Raw genomic sequence first — 6179 nt, forward strand, 5'->3', positions numbered from 1 at the left:
GTCCACGCACATCCGCCATTTGCCATTGGCTTTCTTCACCAAGACAACGTTAGAAAGCCAGGTGGTGTACTGTGCTTCATCTATAAACCCTGCGCTTAGCAACTTCTCGGCCTCTACCTTGGCTGCCTGTCTGCGTTCTTCCCCAAGTTTGCGTTTTTTCTGGGATACGTAGCAGGCTTCTTTGTATATCGAGAGCTTGTGGGATGCGACCTTGGGGTCTACCCCAGGGAGGTCGGCGGCTGACCAGGCGAAGAGATCCGTGTTACTGGTGAGGATGGGTGTAATTGTGGCACGCTCATCAAGATTCAAACTAGTGCCCAAGTTGATGGAATGGCCGTTGGGGAGTTCTAGGGGGGTTGTGTCCTCGACTGGTTCGAGGCGGGCATCTCGGCCTATTCTGGGGTCAAGGTCCTCGCCGGATAGGGCTATGCGGGAATTAGGTGGTCGCTCGATGTGGTTTGTCTGTTGGATTGGGAGTTGCGGTCTTAAGCTTGCCATGTAGCATTCGCGTGCCAAACGTTGGTCACAGTGGATGGTTAGGATGTCACCGGATGCTGCTGGGAACTTCATGGCCAAATGCGGGGTGGAGACGACTGCACCAAGGGTATTGAGGGAAGGATGACCCAGGAGTATGTTGTAGGATGTGGGTGCGTCGACTATAAGGAAGCGGATTGGGATTGTTTTTGTTTGGGTTCCTTCCCGAAAGACGGTATGGAGGTCTATGTAGCCCCGGGTGGATACTTGTTCGCTAGAAAAGCCGTATATGGGCTCATCATATGGTATCATAGTGGTGTCGGGGAGTTGTAACTTTTGGTAGGTGGCCCAGTAGAGGATGTCAACGGAGCTGCCTTGATCCACCAGGACTTTCTTAACGGCATAATTTTCGATTTCAACTGTGATGACCATGGGGTCGTCTTGCTGGTGGTCGAGGCCATGGAAGTCGTCATCTGTGAATACGATGGGGGGCATACGTCGTCTGTGATGGGATTGGGTGATGTGGTTGATGGATTGTATGTGGCGGAGGTGTTTCTTTCTGGCGGAAGAGGTGGAGCCTCCGCTTGCGAAGCCACCAGAGATGGTGTTAATGGTGCCTCGTAAGGGGGGATCGGCAGGGGTAATGTTTGTGTGAACGGGCTGTGGTTGTTGGTCGTCGGGTTGGGTGGGGTGGCTATTTTGGTAGGCACCGCTTGGATGTCGTCTGTGGTCGTGTCGTGGAGGGTGGCGGGTTCGGGAGGAGGAGGCGTGGTCATCCCTGCGGATGAAGCGGCGGAAATGGCCAGCGTGTACCAGTTCTTCGATCTTATCCTGGAGCGCTTTGCACTCTTCTGTAGTATGACTGTGGTTGCGGTGGTACCGACAGTACTTGGTCATGTCGGCGTTAGGAGGGGTGGTTGTCTTTTGTGGTGGGGGGAGGAGGTCAGCCTGGAGGGCCTCGTCTAGGATGCGGGAGCGGGCTACTGTGAGTGGGGCGTATCTGGTGAAACGAGGTTGGCGGGGTTCACGTGGGCGGGTGTCAGGGCGCGGGTGAGGCTGTGGGGTGGGATTGGGGGTGGGGCTGGAGGTGTTGGCGGCATAGTCGTTACAAAATTTGGTGTGAAGAGTTTGCATTTCTTCCATGCGAACGTAGTCAGCTGCGTGCAGCTTGAGTTCGTGCATGGAGGTGGGTGGGTGGACGTAGACATTGTTGGTGAAGGGTCCGGGTTGTAGGGTGAGGGTCATACATTGAAGTATCATTTCCTGATTAAGGTGTGGTGTACGAAGGGCTGCTTTACTGAAGCGATCGATGAATTTTCTGAGTGGTTCATTGGGCTCCTGTCTGATGCCCAGTAGGGATATGGTGGTGGTTTGGTGTGGGCGGCTGCCGGCGAAATGTGTGGAAAACATGTGGGAAAGGGTGTCGAAATTATCAATTGAGTAGGGTGGGAGGGTGGTAAACCATTCTAGGGCGGGGCCTTTGAGGGTTGTGGGGAAAGCTTTGCAAAAGACTGCGTCTTGTGATGTATATAGGGCAACGTGTGTGATGTAAACTTTCAGGTGTTCGTCGGGGTCGGTTTCGCCAGTGTAGCGATCGAGGTTGAATGGTTCCCACTGGGCCGGGAGAGGGGTGTTAGCGATAAAATCTGTGAATGGGTGGCGGCGTCTGGGCTGGTGAGGGGGGGGGGAATGTGGGGTGGGGGTGGGTGGTTGATCATAGTAGGAAAGGTGGAGGTGATGTTATGAGGAGGGATGTGGGTTGTGGGAAGATACTGCGGATTGTAGGGTGGGACGTATGCGGTGTGGAGAGTAGTGGGTATGTTGTGGGGAGCGTGGGTGGTTGAGGGTGCTGTGAGCCCTGGGTGACCGGATGGGAAGTGTTGGGGGTGTGTGGAGGTAAGGGGGGTTTGTTGGGTGGTGGTGAAGGTGTGGGGGGTGGGATTATATTCACTTTCTTCCTCTGTAGGCTGGAAGGCCGGAGACTTCACAGCTTCAGAGGTCTCTTTGGCTTTTCCCTTCAGGTTGGCATCTGCCTCGATCCTCCTTCTGAGGCGGGAGTTCTCTTGTTTTAGCGCTTCCATTTCTTCAGCGCTGCGCTTCTTCAGGTCTGCGAGCTCCTGTTGCATCTTCACCTGGCCGTCTAAGATGGCGGCCAAGTCAGGGGTGATGCCGAAAGGTCCAGAGGGACCAGCGTCCACTTGCTTGTTAGCTCCAGCTTTGCTACGGGTAGAAACCATCTTCAGAGAAAAACAGGTACTAAAGGTGTTCGTCTCGTGCCCCACGGTGGGCGCCAATTGTTCCTGCAGAGAACAAACAAGAGATTAGACACAAGCGTCACCTTACCATGTAGTCCGCTATCTCTTCAGTTGGCCTCTTCCCGGTCAATACGTGTCGGCTTGGACCCAGGAGGGGTTACCTGCAGAAGGGTCTCCGAAGCTCAAGTTAGTCAAAGCTCTCAGAGAGTCAAATCAGTGATTAATGAATGCGTACCTTTAATTACTGGGGTCCACGTGTATTTATAGAGCATTAAATGACGTTTGACCATTTCATGGGCTGGGTTTTGACTTGGGCTCTAGTTTGGGCCATGAATGGGCCTGGGCTCCAAATCAGGCCCTTGAAACCTATTGAAGGCGGGACATCGATGTTAGTTAACGTTCTAGGCAAGTAGTCGGTCTCGACCGGCTACTTGCCTAGATGGCTTGTGCTGGTGGTGTCCGGGTATTAGATACTAGGTGGTTTCGATGTGTATACTGTTTACTTGGTTGAGTTTGGCTAGGTACGGTACATAACTTATGCCAACCAAGGTTCGAACTCACATCCTCCCACCCATCAAACATAACCACAACCATCAAGCTATCATATATTTCATGTTTAATTCACACATATATATCGTGTTAAGTCCTACCTCCGCATTCATAATATATTTGTAAAATAAAGCACAATTAAATAAACATACAAATGACACACATAAGGCTTGAACCCAAGTTCTCTCCACCTAACCGAGTACTCTCAATCACTTGAGCAAGCATTATTCCTTGTCTAGGGCTTATCAAGAAATTCCCTTAGGTTATTCTCAACCTCCCATTCCTCGTACCTTATTACTTATTATTTGTATGAATTTTTTGGGTCTTACAGATTTTACCCATCTGCTTCAATAAAATCACGTTTAACTTTGTCTTCTTATCATATTTGTCTAATTCCCTCTCAATTCCAACACCTGTCATTAAGCCCATGAAATTTTCATAACGTAAGAATATTAGTGTCCAATTAATAAAATAAAGTGAATGAACTCCATGAAAATAGATAGTACACTTACCAACCAAATAGATACACCCTATAATAAAACACGAGGAAATAGATATGAATAGATAAAATGGATAATGGAAATGTTAAACACAGCAGAATAGAGAAATATATATGTATGTATTGTAAACTCGTGTCTTTTATTAAAGGGAAAGATTGGCTTTTAAATCCATACATAACAGTTATAGATTTGAACTTCACTCCCACGATTTCATGCTAAATCCATGGGTGGGTGCTGACTTAGACTTCAAATGACTATCCCTAATAAATAGCACATTAAATAAATTTATTTGATCACTGAAACAGAATAGTAACTACATAAAAAAATCTTCTAAACTAACCAACATTCCCTCCCTTAAACTATACGTTATGGTATATAGTTTATATTTGAAGCTTCAGTCATGCCTACATACATCGAAGCCTTTCAAATTGATCCAGCTTGAGGGGCTTAGTCATAATGTTTGCAATTTGAACTTCTGACATGCAATAACTCAATTTGACAACTCCATCCTTAACCAAGTCTCTTAAAAAATGAAACCTTATATCAATATGTTTGCTTTTTCCATAAAAAATAGGATTCTTGGATAATTGTATGGTTGAGTTGTTGTCACATAAGATTAACGTGCTCTTCTATTCCTTAGGATCAAGTTTCTCCAATACTCTTTTAATCCACACACATTGACAAACACAAAATGCAACTACTATATACTCAGTCTCAGTTGTAGATAATCTAACTATAGGTTGTTTCTTCGAGGCCCATGAAACTGCTCCAAAACCAAAGAAAAACACATATCTAGAAGTACCTCTTCGATCATCCAAGTCTCCAACAAAGTCACTATCAGAATAAGCTACAACATCAGTGCCTAATTTGGTAGTACCTTTTAGGTATCTTAATATGCATTTTGCTGCCAGCCAATGAGATTCAGAAGGACAAGACATGAATCTGCTAATTAAACTTACTGCATACATAATATCTGGACGGGTTGCAGTCAAGTACAAAAGACTTCCAACGAGTTGCTTGAACACAATTGAATCAATTGTGGCTCCTCCATCATTCTTTGATAGTTTTGTACCCGAGACAATAAGATTTTTTACTGCATTACTATTCTCCATGCTAAACCTTGTTAAAATCTAACGAATATATTTTCTTTGACAAATGAAAATACCATTTGAATTCTTCACAACTTCTATTCCAAGAAAATACCTCATTCTTCCTAAATCGGTCATGTCAAGTTCTAACATCATTGATTCTTTAAATTCATCACACATGCTCCAATCATTTCCAGTATAAATCAAGTCATCAACATAAAGACTTACAATTAAAATTTTACCTCCTTCCTTTGATTTTGTGAAGAGAGTGTGCTCACATACACACCTTTCAAAGCCCTTACTAGAGAAGTAGCTCTTTATCATGTTGTACCATGCTCTTAGAGCCTGTTTAAGGCCATACAACGCCTTTTTTAATTTGTAAACTTTGTCTTCTTTCCTTTTCTTCAAAAGACCAGTGGGTTGTTGTACATAAATATCTTCTTTAAGATCTCCATGAAGGAAGGCACTCCTCACATCTAACTGATAAACTTTTCAATTATAGTGGGCTGCCATAGCAAGTATAATGCGAATGGTATCAAGTCTTGCCATAGGGGCAAACATCTCTGTGTAGTCAACTCCATATTCTTAAGCATATCTTTCCGCCACTAATCTTGCTTTAAATTTGTCTACTTCACCATTTTCTTTGAACTTTGTCTTGAAAATCCATTTAACTCCAATGGGCTTCACTCCACTCGGTGAATCAACGAATTCCCAAGTTTTATTTTTTTCTATTGACTACATTTCTTTCATCATTGCATTTCTCCATTTCTTGCTTCTAGCAGCTTTTTCAAATGACATTGGATTAGTATCAGTTACTGTCATCATAACGTTTAAAGTATCTTCATCAGACAAGCCTTCACAACTTTCATAATCAAGTATCCAGTTGGGTTCTCGTCTATTTATCCTAACCCTCCCTTCAATTGGATCGTCATGGGCTTGTGGTTCACAAATACTTGTATCAACTTCGTTGGAATCACCAGGATGTGTAGAAGCCTGCATGCATTCATCAATATCATTATTTTCAGCTTCTTGCTCTTCACATTTAGCTTCAGCCTCCACATCTAAAGCATCTTGTGTTGTATACTCTTCGTTTTTCTCCCAACTCCAATGCTTTAGTTCTTAAAAAATTTCATCTGTGTTGATGATGATTTTTTTGGAGATTGGATCAATTAAGCGATATGCTTTTGATTCATCAGTTACTCCCAACAGGACACACATTTTGCTTTTGTTGTCTAATTTGATTATGTGTTGATTTGGTATGTGAACATGTGCTACGCATCCAAAGACTCGAAAATATTCCATTGTAGGTACTA

The sequence above is a fragment of the Vigna unguiculata genome, chromosome 3, assembly GCF_004118075.2.
Source record: "Vigna unguiculata cultivar IT97K-499-35 chromosome 3, ASM411807v1, whole genome shotgun sequence".
In the NCBI taxonomy this organism is placed as follows: Eukaryota; Viridiplantae; Streptophyta; class Magnoliopsida; order Fabales; family Fabaceae; genus Vigna; species Vigna unguiculata.